The 14,623-nt window shown below is 37.3% G+C and overlaps 1 long non-coding RNA gene across 1 annotated transcript; it reads left to right on the top strand.

Moving 5' to 3' along the window:
* The first annotated feature begins 5,261 nt into the window (after nucleotides 1-5,261).
* Nucleotides 5,262-7,536, top strand: LOC148781315 (uncharacterized). Its single transcript, XR_016058724.1, has 2 exons — nucleotides 5,262-5,676; nucleotides 5,805-7,536. It is a non-coding gene; the product is annotated as an uncharacterized LOC148781315 (long non-coding RNA).
* The last annotated feature ends 7,087 nt before the right edge of the window (nucleotides 7,537-14,623 follow it).

The following is a 14,623-nucleotide window of genomic DNA, read 5'->3' as shown; positions in this document are numbered from 1 at the left end:
GGGAAACCAAAATACCTAGTTACTTGGATGACTAGTATGGGTATAATGTAGAACTTGATCATGAATCCATAAGTTTTAAAGAGGGCATAAGTTCAGATATCTAATTGGATGGAGCATCTGAGACATCCAATTGGATGGAGGCAATGTAAGATGAATATAACTCCTGAATGAATAGTTAGACATGGACCTTAGTAGACCTACAGAAGGTCGTAGAGCCATTAGTTGCAAATGGATCTATACTAAAAAACTGAATCTAGATAGAACAATTGATTAGTATAAAGCTAGACTTGTTGCTAGAGGTTTTACCAAAGTAGAATGGGTAGATTATAAAGAAACTTTCTCCCCTATTGCTAGAAAGTCATCCATTAGGATTGTACTAGCAATAGCAAACAATTATAACTTTGATATACATCAAATGGATGTAAAGACAACATTCCTCAATAGTGAATTAGAGGAAGAGATATTTATGAGGCAACTCGAGGGATTCGAGTCCAAAGAACAAGAAGGCAAAGTGTGCAAGCTAAAGAAATCTCTTTATAGAGTTAAATAGTCCTCAAGATAATGGTATTTAAAGTTTGATGAGGCACTAAAGAACTATGGCTTTGTTAATACTAGTGCTGACTATTGTGTACATATCTGAAGTAGTAGAGGTAGTCATCTCATTTTAGGGTATATGTAGATGACATTATCATTACATGTACTGATCCTAAGGTGATTAAATATACCAAAGAGTGGTTATCTTTACATGTTGAGATGAACGACTTAGGAAAACTAGAGCAGGTTTTTGGTATGCAAATTACAAGGGATAAGAAGAGAATATTTCTCTACTTAAGCTAAGAATTATATACTATGAAGATACTGAAAAAGTTTAGAATGGATGAATCTAAACCAATGGGAACCCATATGAGAAATGGTATAAACTGTCCAAGGACATGTGTTCTAAGACTGATAAGGAAAAAGAGATTATGGAAAAAATCCCTTATGCACAAGTAGTAGGATCATTAAACTATTTGATGAAATGAACACGCCCTGATATATCATATGCAATGAGGGTTGCTAGCCGTTATATGAGTAACCCAGGCATAGAACATTAGAATCTTGTAAAGAGAATATTTATATATCACAAAAAGACCACCAGTTACAGCCTATGCTATGGAAATGGTAAATTAGAAATGCAAAGCTACAGTGATGCTAACTAGGTTAGCAAAGAGGATGAATTCAGATCTACATCTGGATGGCTTTTCACTAATGGAGGAGCATGTATATTATGGGGCAGTCATATACAAAAGAGTATGTCACAATCAACAATGGAGGTAGAGTATGTAGCCTTATATGAGGCAGTCAATGAAGCAATATATTTAAGAAAATTGCTCAGTAAGATACCATTAACTACATTTGAGAGCACTCCAACAGTTATTCATTGTGACAACCAAGCTGCCGTAGCCATTTGAAAATATCTTATGTACCACAATATAGAAAAACACATTAATAGAAAGTATCATTCTGTGAGAGAGTTTGTGGGACAAAAGGATATAGAAGCAATGTATCTCCACACTGATTTCATGATAGCTAACCCATTGACTAAAGGTGTAAACATAAACACACATGAAAGGTGTGAAAGGGGTATGTGATTGAGATCCACATGTTTCTTATTATATGCCTTAGTGGCGCATCTATTGAACATGTGAAATGTTATGTGATTACCCTTTGCCTGTGCAGTTTATCCGCCTTTGTGGCAATGACTCCTGTGTGGCATATCTGCCTTTGGTGGCGATGACGCCTGTGTGGCATGTGTAAGCACCCTCCGAGGGTGGTTAGGTTATATCGTCAGACATTTAATGGTTCGTATGTGGCTAAATCCCTCGAAGGGGTAAGTGTCATGAACCACAGCCAGCTAGCAGTCTTTTGACTCTGCTTTCCACACTGCGAGACTAGACTGGATAGTTATACTTGGCATATGTTATTGAGCATGAGCTCCAACTAGTAGTCTTTTGAATCCGTGTTTCCACATAGTGATGGCTAGCTTGGATATTTGGACAGTTGAACATGACCTCCCAGTAGCAGTCTTTTGACTCTATTATACGCATTGTGATGGCCGAACTGGACAATTGTATTTGGTATGACTCACTGAGCATGACCTCCAGTTGGGTTGTCTTATAGACACCGTTTTCCACTTAGCGATAGCTAGTTTGGACAGTTTGAGGATCCTTATGGGATCATGGCATGATTCATTGTATTGATGGTTATTCACATTTTTCATGTGATAGAGATTCCTTTTGATGATGTATGTATCACGGTGTGAGTGTCCGATGCTTTTCAGAGGACACTAGTGAGAGAGAGAGAGTCCACTATTCTAATAGCTTGTAGGTAAAGTTCATGATATGGTTGATGATCACACAATACTTTACGACAATTGATAAGTGTGGGAATGTGTGTGATTAATGCCATTGAGTGGATGCATCATATGTGTGGATGGATTTGTTATTTGAAGATGTACAACTCAAGCAACTTCTATAGAGCTACTAAAACTCTGTATGATGGTTTTATAAATATTTTGAAACAAGTGGGGGAATTTTAGAGAAAATTGTGTTTTCCAAATATTTACAAAATAAGGGCCCAAAAATTTTTATTTATTTATTTTCTTTTCTACCCTACTTAAAATATATTTTACAATGAGCTAGTGCTATCTGTAGAGAATAAGAAAGACCCATGTGAAGAGAGGGATAGTGGCTATTGAAAGGCAACACTTGTCATTTCTCTTTCTACATGCGTCTCTCTATTTTTTCCATTTTTGTAGCTATATTTATGGAAATAGATTTTGGGAGGCTGAGTACCAAGCACAAGCTCTCTTTCTCTCCCTAAAACCCTTTTTTCTCTTTTATGCTTCCTTATGAGTTGGGTGTAAAGGACGTGCCTCTCATCTTTGTGAGAGCCCTCAAGTGTCACGGATCAATTCCAGCACCGTGTTGCATCTCGAACAAGCTTTCTCTCTTTAGATTATTAGCTAATAACTATTTTGCAGGAAACTTGTGTTCTATTTTGTGTTCTATATTGCTGAAAAACTCATTTTTAGCCACATTCTCTTTCTAGAAAAGCTATCAAACTATGCCTACAAATTTATACGAATTTGGTGAGGCTGTTCCAACTTTCTTTTTCATCTTGTGCATCTAAAAATACTAAAATAAGGTTAGAAAATATTGTATGAGAAGGAAAAAGGTATTGGCCATTATTTTATAATGTTGGAATGGTTTATGATGGATTTTTGATGAGTGCATGCTGGAAATTCTATTGGGATTGCTTAGAAGAGCTTATCAATAGTTGCAATTGATATTTGGATAGAGATTCTTTAGTGGATTACAAAGTTAGTGATATTTGTACATCCTATTGAGTTCCAAAGAATTTACAGCAACTTTTTGTTGGTATTTTGATAAGAATTGCATGCCACCATATGTTTGTGGATATTTCTGATTGAGTTCAAAACTTATCTTGCATATTGATATAGTTCTATTTACTTCAGAAAATCTTAAACATGCACTGTATTTGGGTCAACAGTTGGGTCATCACCAAAAATATACTCCTTGTGACATGGGAAAACGTTTTTTCTACCAGAAGCACACTCCAATAAAACCCTCGTTACCTCTTTTCAGAACATTTGAAGTATCTGATAACAAATTGGGCACGGATATTCAGTTGGTTTTTGTGAAGAAACTTCTGAAAAAATTTGAAAATAAAATCGGGAAGTCATTTTTTCATCAAAATGAATATGCGGTGAATAGGTGCTTTCCATTTTAGGATCGAAGAAATGGTGCTGCATTGAGGCCTTAAGAGGATTTAGATGAAAATTTAAAAGAAAAAAAATAATTTTGAGCTTTTAATGGGCTAACACATGAAATAGACAATTGTGCTCATCAAGAGGATTTAGATGAAAATTTAAAAGAAAACAAATAATTTTGAGCCTCCAATGGGCAAACTCATGAAATGGACAGTTGTGCTCATCAAGTTCAAGAAAACCATTTTTCAAAATGTTTTCCTAACGTTTCTTCATGAATATCTTCCTAAGGCAATCAGCATCTGCGTGCCAAGTTTGGGGCAATACAAAGGCCCTAAGACCCCCAAAAAAGAGGAAGAGCGGACCACTGAGATCTCAATCCTTCCCAAAGTGCATGGATTATTTTCACCTCTCTTATATATTTCCCATCTCCATATTTACAATTATTTATTTATTTATTTATTTTTTATTTTTTGGGTATACCCACTTTCGTATTTAAAGAACCAGGTCAAGCCGGCATTTGCCTTGGCCCGGTCCTTGTCCCCATAGGGCTGGCCCAGTCCTAGGCCGGGCCTTGCCCTATTTGGGTCGGTCTGAGCTGGCAAAAAAGAAAGGAAAAAAACAAGGCCAGGTCATTCCGAACTGGGCCAGCCTTCGGGCCATAGTTCATGGCCCATATGCTACTTCTTTAGGGCCAGGCTAGGCTGCCTGGCCCATTGCAAACCCTAATATCCTTTCTTTCAATGGGACGTATAGCATCCACTAGGTGTTGCTGACTTGCTAGTATATGGCACTATTTGAGCATGCCTTATATGCTTTGATTATTCATTCACCTTGGTCAAGTGAATCCGTGCCATGTATTTTTTGAGAAAAAAATACATGGCACGGATTCACTTGACCAAGGTGAATAGAATTTTGTTTTATAAAACTTACAAAAATCTTATTAATCAAAAAAGATAATTGCAAAGGAGAAAAAAAATAGATACAAAACCGCACTAACAAATCCACCCTCACAACCTTTTTTTTGTCTAAATAGTTTGTCTCTATATTCAATTCCCGATAAACATGAAAAAGTGAAACTAAACAAAGGTGAATGTTGATCAATGAAACCTCCACCATTAATAGATCTACGAATATGCATGAACCAGATGAGGGTTGCCACGAGGCCAAAGTGACTAGCAGCCAGCAGGATAACTTAAGAGCTAGACTGAGCCTTACTCATTAGAGACACATGCTAAGGTTGGCAATTGTCAGGTCTACCAATTATTATGCTATAGACCTTGGGGCAAGCATAGGGGCCGTTGCTTGGTGCAATGGTAAAAAGCTATGCCTGCCATTTGATAACGTGGGTTCAAGTGTGGCCACTTTGTGCAAAAAATGCCAAAGGTTAGGGCCGTATTCAGTCTACCCCTCCTGGGACCCGGCGCAAGTGGGACCCTAACAGGGTTACGCCTCCTTTAGATCTTGGGAAGCTTGGCCCATTGATGTAGTCGAGATTATCGCGCTCAACTATCTGGGGCAGTTGGATCATGATCGGGCGATGAAGAAATAAATTTTTTTAATGAGTCCTTTTTTTTTTTTTTGAGTCTGTTAATTTGGTGTTTAGGAAGTACAATTTTTTAATAAATGGATAAGTCCTTTTTATTAGTGGAAGGTTTGTATTTTCCTTTTTGGAATCTTGGCACTTTGGATAAGGCTTGGCCCTTATTAGACGTGAGTTGGACTTAACTCTAAGAAGGTATTCTTAGGGCTTATCTATTGGATACTGCGTGAGTAGGAATTCTATTAGGAATAGGTTTTAGAAATGCGTCATTTTCAAAGGAAAAAAGAAAAATTTGCATTAAAGGGAAGGAGGGGCATTGTAAACAGAAGTTTTGAGATGTGATAAAATTTGACAGTACTTTACAGTACGTGAAAAGCTCCTCGGATCAGCACGTTTGTTATTTCTTCTTGTGATTTCCTCATTTTTTATTTCTCTCTAAAACACAATTATTTTTATTAGTGTTGTTTGTTGGTAAATTTTGTACTGTGTCAGGTCGTATCAGAGGCTAGATTCTTGTGCGACTGCGTGCTCTTGACAAGGCATCATGGTTCGTGGATTTCCGCAACAACAAGGTGTCGAAAATGAGCCGATCTAGCGAGATCAAGACCTCCGTGAGATAGAGCTCAAATTTGAGAAGGCAAGTAGAAGAACTGATGACGCTTAGCGCAAAATCCAGCCCCGACACACTATGATGACGGTAGTGAGTAGGAAGGTGTTTTGAGAACTCATTTCATGTGCATACTCCGCGTTGGGAACCTCATGTTTAGTATAACAAATCTTGGGATCTTGGTATTAAAGTTGATCTACAAAAGTTTGCAAGAGGAATGCAAGCAGAAGAATTTATTGATGGGATTGATTCTATCGAGCACAGCTTCGAGTACAAAGATGTGCCCGATGATAGGAAAGTGAAGCCCATGGCTATTAAGCTTAAGGGCATGGTGGGACCAATTGAAAAAAGACTCGGGAAAGATAAAGAAAATTGAAAATCTCTTATTGGGAAAAGATGAAGAAAAAGTTAACGCATCAGTTCTTTCCCTTTAACTATACTTAGACGATTTTTCAGTGACTTCATACCCTTCGTCAACGGGGGCAATCCGTTGATGATTGTATTGAGGAGTTCCATCAATTAGTTACATGGAACAACTTGTCTGAGACTGAAGAGTAACTTGTTGCTCGATACATAGCGGAACTGAGACAATCAATTCAAGACGTCCTAAGTTAACACCCTCTATGGACTATTTCGGAAGCCTGTCAGTGAGCTTTAACAATAGAGAAACAATAGTCCAAGAGCATGGCTAGTGCAGCCATGAGAGGAGATTTGGGTCTCCCAATAGGCGATTGCAAGATCTTGGTGCAAGGCCTGAAGAGGCACCATTTGTGGGCAACAAAGATGCCTCGACAGCACCTATTAATCTCCCAAATATTGTTGGTCCAAGTGCTAGAGTTCAGGGCAGCACCTCAACTCTTTGTTGTTTCAAGTGAGGGGAGGCGAGTCACATGACCGGAGATTGTAAGAAGCCGAATAGCCGTCCTGATAAAAACAAGCAACTCATGATTATGGATGAGAACCTAGATTATGCTAATAGGTATAATGGTGATCCAATTTATGATGAGGAGCCAGATGATGATGATCTTGTATATGGACTAGAAGACGACTTTTAAAAACCTTGGCACCATAAAGTTGGACTAGCCTTGACACCATAAAAACTTTATGGTGTTTTAAAAGCCGTCTTCTAGTCCAAAATTTCCCCAACTTTTTAGTCTTGGGGATGACTAGAAGACCGTTTTTAAAACACATGATGGATTATTAAAGTAGTTCGCTACGCCGTTTGGGTAGTCGAATGCTCCTAGTACCTTCATGAGAATAATGAAACATGTGCTCAGATCCTATATTGGCAAGTGTGTTTGTCGTGTACATCGATGATATATTAAATTACTACCCTTCATGTGAGACTCATATGCAACAACTCAAGGATGTTCTTGAAACTATAAAGCAATGGAAACTATATGCTAATATTAAAAAATGCAGCTTCATGACAGATAGTGTGGTATTTTTTTGGTTATATTGTTTCTTTTGAGGGGGTAAAAGTACATCAGTCCAAGGTAACGGCTATACTTGACTGGCCTACTCCATACAACATACATGATGTCTGTAATTTCCATGGTTTGGCTTCTTTTTACAAGCGGTTCATCAGAAATTTTAATGCACTTATTTCACAAGTTACGGATTGTTTGAAAATGCGAAAATTTCAATGGACTTCAGAAGCAAAGCAAAGTTTCCAGCTGATTAAGAATAAAATGCTAGAGCACCTATATTGGCCTTACCTAACTTTGATAAAAAAATTTGAAGTTGAACGTGATACATCAGGAGTTGGTATTGGTACTGTGTTAAGTCAAGAAGGAAAACCGATGATATTCTACAGTGAAAAGCTTAGTGGATCCAAGCTTAATTATTCTACTTATGATGTTGAGTTTTATGTCATTGTACAAGCACTAAGGAATTGATAGTATTACTAGGTGCAGAGAAAGTTTATTCTTTATCCAGACCACAGAGGCCTTAAATACATCAATGGCAAGCACAAACTCAATAGAAGACATGCTAAATGGGTGACTTACTTGCAAGAGTTTACTTTTACCTTGAAGCATAAAGCAGGTGTTCATAACAGGGTAGCTAATGCGTTGAGCAGGAAAGCCACACTACTTACCACTATGAAGGTGAATGTAGTGGGATTTGTTACCTTCAAGGAGTTCTACCAAGATGTTTCTAAATTTGGAGCAATTTTTACTGAAGTTTTAGCATAAAAGCGTGATGATTATTTTGTACATGATGGTTTTCTCTTCAAAGGCTTGAGACTATGTATACAAGATTGCCCACTACGGAATAAGATCATCAGGCAGTTGCATAATAAAGGTGACTTTGGTCATGACAAATCATGGCCTTGGTGTCAAAGGATTATTTTTGGCCCAAGATGTTACATGATATTGATAGATTTGTAGATAGATGCTATATTTGTCAGGTCTCCAAAGGAAATGCACAGAATACTGGACTCTATACTCCATTACCAGTGCCATCTACACATTGGGAGGATATCATTATGGATTTTGTGTTGGGGTTACCAAGAACACAGAGTGGCATGGATTCAGTGCTTGTGGTCGTTGACAGATTCTCTAAAATGACACACTTTATTGCCTGCAGGAAAACTATAGATGTTTCTAATATTGCAAAAATTTATTTCAAAGAGATTGTTCGATTGCGAGACATTCCAAAGTCAAGCACTTCAGACTGAGATACAAAATTCATGAATCATTTTTAAAGATCTCTATGGAAGTTGATGAGAATAGAGTTATGTTTTAGCCGTGCATATCATCCACAAATTGATTATCAGACAACATTAGTGAATAAGAGCTTGAAAAATTTATTGCGCAGTTTGGTAGGGAACAAGCCGAAGCAGTGGGATTTGGCTTTACCACAAGCTGAATTTTCTTTCAACAGGTCCCAGAATCGAACTACTCAGAAAATTCCATTTGAAATTGTCTATGTATATAATCTAAGCAGTGTGCTAGATTTGACTCCTATACCTCATGCAAGGAAATTTAGTGGTAAGGCAGAAGATTTAGCTGATCAAATCAAAGACATCCATGAGCAGGTTAGGAAGCAGATTGAAGTTAGTAATACAAAATACAACGTTGTTCCATATAAGCATCGTTGCAAGCAAGTATTCGAAGTTGGAGATTATGTGTGGGTTATTTTGACTAAAGATAGATATCCTGCTAGGTAGTTTAACAAGCTCAGTAATCAGAAGATTGGGCCATGTGAAATTTTAAAGAAGATCAGTGACAATGCCTACAAGATAAAGCTAACAAGCCATATGCGGACTTCTGATGTTTTCAATGTCAAGCACTTAATTCCCTTTGTAGGAGATACCTCTAATGACAAAGAGCTTAACTCGAGGATGAGTTCCCTCCAACCAAGGGAGGATGATGCAGTCGAGATTATCTCACTCGACTATCTAGGGCGGTCGGATCATGATCGGCAATGAAGAAATATTTTTTTTAACGAGTCTTTTTTTTCTTAAGTCCGTTAATTTGGTTTTTAAGAAGTACAATTTTTTAATGAATGGATAAGTCCGTTTTTATTTGTGGAAGGCTTATATTTTCCTTTCTGGAATCTTGGCGCTTTGCATAAGGCTTGGCCCTTATTAGACGTGAGTTGGAGTTAACTTTGGTAAGGTATTCTTAGGGCTTATCTATTGGATGGTGTGTGAATAGGAATTCTATTAGGAATAGGTTTTAGAAAGGCGTCTTTGTCTTGCAAAGGAAGAAAGAAAACTTTGTATTAAAAGGGAGGAGGGGCATTGTAAACAAAAGTTTTGTGATGTGAATAAAATTCGATGGAAATTTACAATACGTTAAAAGCTAGAGACCGAGGGGTAGAACCGAGACGGGCCGGGTCAGGCTTAGGACAAGGGCATGATAGGGTTGTCCCAAACCCTTATTTCTCTGTTTATTGTTTTTGTTTCTCTTTTTTCCCCTCAAGTATATTATGGCATGGCGATGGCCTAGCCTGGCATGCGCCAAGGCTTCTTGGCCGTGGTTAGGGCCGAGCCCGCCCAGGCTTGTACCAGCCCTTTGGAGACCTAAGCCGGGCTAAGGCCAAGGCTCCTCCGGCCGGTAGCCCGTCGTAGACACACAATAGGGTACATGACATTCCCTTTCATTTTCTTACCTCGCGGGTGAGTTCGAATTTTAAACCATCAAACATGGGACCCAACAAAAGTTATGTCGATTTTGTCGCATGTGATGACAGGCATTTTTGCATGGTAGGAGGAAACAGGTCCACAGAAGATGAGTCCAATCACCATCGTTACAAACTCATGTACAATATATATAAATGATTACCAGTGCCACACATTTAACCTATGTGGAAAAACCCCATTCATAAGAGCCTCCTCTTGCCACGTATCATATGTCAAATCATAGACTATTCGTATAATATTATCGATCCAGCCACATGCATGCATTACTTGACTCAAGTTGTCAAGCAACCTCAGCAGCTTTTTGATATATTTCTACGTCTCGTAGGGAAGCTTTTGTCATTGATTACCTTATATCCACTCAACCAAACAATTTGATAGAATCACGACCATTCTCCCACAATAAGACACACATGCACAAATTTATGCACCCAGTAATTGTAGTGTCATGTGGCCATCACATCTTTGTGACGATCGAATAATTTGAGCCTAGTGGAAGATCAAATACTTTGGAAAATATGTTTTTGTTAGGTGCACGGATGTTGTGTTCCTGGGGAGCCAACTGTAGACTTATTCCCTTGGGCAAAAGAGCTCGGTTGGATTCCGTTGGATTATTGTTGTAAATTTTTTTATCCTTCATAATTATTTCAATAAGGGTAATTTCCATTTTGAGTTTGTAAACACTTAGATCAATTCGTCCTAAAATTCAACACTTTTTGTTCTGGTATTCCCAAGCGCATAGATCATTTTTAAGTTTTTTGGTTTGGTCCCTAGGTTGAATAGATTACATTCCCAAATACCAAAGCCTAACAATATTCCTAGATTGAGTTTTATCTATCTAGGAAATGACCAAGGGTGGCAACGTGTCAGGCTTGGGCCAAGTCAGCTTGGCACTGTCCTGGCTGTTATCTCGTAGGCCGGTCGAAACCCAGCCTCGGCCCAATTATAGTCGGGCCGGGCCAAAAAAAATCAAGCAAAATTAAAAAAAAAAAAAAACAAGAAAAAACAGGGCCGGACATCTCATCCCATTGCCAGCCCCAGGAGTGACCCGAGGGATTTGCTTTAGTTAATTCTTATTTGAAAAGGAAAAATCATAAATCAATGGTGTTATTATTATTATTATTATTATTTTAGGGGATATGTTGTTATTAGTTCCTCTCAAGGCAGATTTATTGTTTGAAGAATCTGTCCCCTATCTGTAGCCGTATCCCACATAGAAGGAAGGTAAGGCACCGCTGTCCTCAAGCCACAATAGACGACTATGCACACAAGTAGATCGTGGACCAAGGAATCATTAAGGAGTGAGCTTTTGATTGCTATGCATATGGTGCTAAGCATGTGATTGTATTTTTTAATGCTGGATAACATATAACACAAAGAAAGGTCCCATCCCTAATTTTTCAGATTCAAAAGTCGGTTACCAACAATTGAATCGCATGCGGGATCACATGGGTGGTCCATGTAAGTATCTTAATCAACTGTTTGGTAAGCTTGGAATTGATAGTCATCAAAAGAGGAATCGATATGGCAAAGTCAACCCCGTCCTATGCGACTTCAAATTGGATACGTAATATCTACATGGGCCATTCTAGACATAGAAAAAGGCGGACTTAAAATTATTAAAAAAATTCAATTAAATATTAAAAATAATTTTGGTCGTTCCTTTCCTTTTCTACTGATGTAAAATGTGTGGACGTTATACTTTTACGGTAAAGTTTTATCAAATTTGCTTGGCTTCCGGAGAAGAAGCCGAAGCGTTTAACCGCAGCAAAACGAAAATCCGATGCATTAGCTCCTGCCTTCTTTGGGCCGCTTCGGCCTATTTGACCGAAGTTTTGGCCTCTTCGGCTGAAGCACAAAAGTGTCTTTTTTAAATACAATTATGAGCTTTGGCCTTCTTCGGTTTGATTTGGAATTTTCTACCAAAGCTTAAGCCGAAGTATGTAATTGTCTCTTTTTATTATTTTTTATATTTTTAGAATTTTTTATTTTTAAAATTTTTATTATCTTAATATATTTTTATATATAAATATATACTTTATAAAAAAGTATACAATGATACCATTTACCTTTGATATAAGGTGGTTACAATTAATCTTGACCATTAGATGTGAAATTGGATGGTTATATTTATTTCATTGACCAAGCTCAAATTTCAAAAAAATTTTTATCAAACTTTGTGACACACTCAAGTTATCGAATTTCACATCCTTGTACCAAAGGTAGATGGTCTCATTATATAATCCTATACTTTATTTATATTAAATTGTTTTTCAAATTTCCAAAGTTTTCATCCAAATCGACCGAAGCACCAAATTGCCTCGTTTTTCTTACTAAACCAAAAAAAGCTCTCAAGCAAATCTGACAACACTGCTTTTATCTTTGAGAAATATATCTTACACTTGTCCAATAAAAAAAATTCCTCATAAGCCATGTTAGTAGAATCGTTCTTAATGCGTTGTGATGGCCGATATATAGTGATGACAGGGCCTGTTATCGATTGCATTATGGGCCAGTTTGTAAGGACCATTTATTTGCATTTTCATTTTGAAATCGTTAGATGCGACGATTGATCCACTCAAGGTAAGTCCTTGTTTTATGCTCCTTATTTGATAAAGGGAATTATTTCTACACCGCCCACTTAAAAAAAAGCTAAAATAAAGATCTTGTTCCCTTGTTTCGATGCTACTCAATCGAGCAATAAAGTTGCTAGAGTTTCGTAACAGTTGTATTTCATAAAATCCGAAGTTATATGAAACTAGATGCTCATGGTTTTGCTGGTCTTGTTAAAATACTTTACATAATATGAATTACCAGAAATAACAAGAAATAATGCAGACTAATGAGAAAAAAAATGACGATTTTATGCTACTTGACATCTATTTAGAAAAGTAAATGTGACATTTTACAAAAGTGCATAAACATTGGATATAGCAATTAAATGATGTGAAGAGGAAATTATTTTAATTACAATTGATGGATTAACTTAATTATAATTGTATTAAGTAATCCTAAGATAAACCAATTAACACTATCTAATTCATTACATTAATAGAATTGCTTTTTGTTTACAGCCAAATTCGACAAGATCATGGATTAAATCATTTCTAATTTATGCTTTAAACTAAAAAGTTAAATTTCAATAGAGACTAGCAGGTTCCCTTGAATTATAGTATATGAGAAAGTGGATCTACAGAAACATATCTTCTTCTCACACACCATCAGTGGGCCTCTTTAAATCATACAAAATACATTAAAAAACCAAGAAAATAGGAAAGAGATAAGAAGAAAATGAAATAAACTAAAAATCAAAGAAAAGAAAAACTTATTTTGAATCCAGTCCCTCTGCCCTTACGTTATGAGTAGGTGGCCCGAATTACACCAGCAGTTGAAGTGTCTATATCGTCAACCCAGAACTTTGCTTGAATTTGAGATGTAACTAGGGCAACGGTCTTGCTACGGTTTGATTAACTACGGCATATTCATCTTAAGGTTTTTCTAAATTTAGGAATTTGAAATTAGGGTTTGATGGTTGTAGATAATTAGATACTTTGTGTTTTCTCGGGTTTGGATGATGTAAATTTAAGGATAACTGAGTTTTAGTGTTTATAGATTCTAGGTGTTCTCTAGGGTTTTCTCTAGCCTAAGGGATTTTCTCTCTAATTTCTAATAGGATTTTAGGTTATTTTCACTTGTGATCAAGAGGAAGTAAAACGGGTTTTATATAGGCCTTTGGTTAGGTCCTAGTTCAATTGGGATTAGGACTTCCAAATCTATCTTCATGCTTGATGATAGGGTTTGACTGGTTGACTAGTCGAAGGATTCAATCTTCTATAGAGTTTAAGATTCCAACGAACTCATGGAGAATTTCTTCTAAAAGCACAATCAAAGGTCGGGCCAGTACTGACAAAGGTTTCTCTAGGTTGGTTGTGGCTTCATGAAAAATCTGAGCCTATTTTGTATCAGCGATGCAGTATGCATCACCTGCCCATTAGGTTTAGTGTCTCATCCTGTCCCTAGCTCTGATGGCCCAATTTTGGTCTGGATGTTTGGGACCTCCTGCTGATCCCTTTGGTGGTAGTGTGATTTGATTTTGAGATACTTAAGGGTTCTAGTCTGGATTTTTCTCACTTTTAAGACTCAGTTTGCTTGACTAGATAAATCTGAATCAGTCAAGATATCTCCAAACAGATTTAGCTTGATATGATTAGATTTAGGAAGATCTATTAGTTTTCTTGGGGATTATGGACTGCTGATTATAGGTCAACGAGCTAGCATGATCCCTACGGTTTAGGGTTGTTATTTTCCCAAGAAATGAAAATTAGCAAATTTCAAATTGTGTCTCTATAGTTTCCCTTCGTTGGCGCACCTTGTTCTTTGAGAAACAAGTGGAAAGCAAAGAAGTAGATACTTGCAGCAACTTTGACCTTTTCTTTTCTAATTCTAAATGGTCCGAGGGCATTGGTTTTGGTAGAGCATCCTCGAGATGCCACTTCAACCTGCTCAGTCGCCCAAGACTTTCTTCACTGGCATTTGTTTGAGTCGAGGTTTTTTTAG

Source organism: Amborella trichopoda, chromosome 7 (assembly GCF_054954075.1).
Source record: "Amborella trichopoda isolate Santa Cruz 75 chromosome 7, AtrichopodaSantaCruz75HAP2 v2.0, whole genome shotgun sequence".
In the NCBI taxonomy this organism is placed as follows: Eukaryota; Viridiplantae; Streptophyta; class Magnoliopsida; order Amborellales; family Amborellaceae; genus Amborella; species Amborella trichopoda.
Note: the sequence above shows the minus strand (reverse complement) of the source record. Positions and strands in the feature narration are given on the sequence as shown.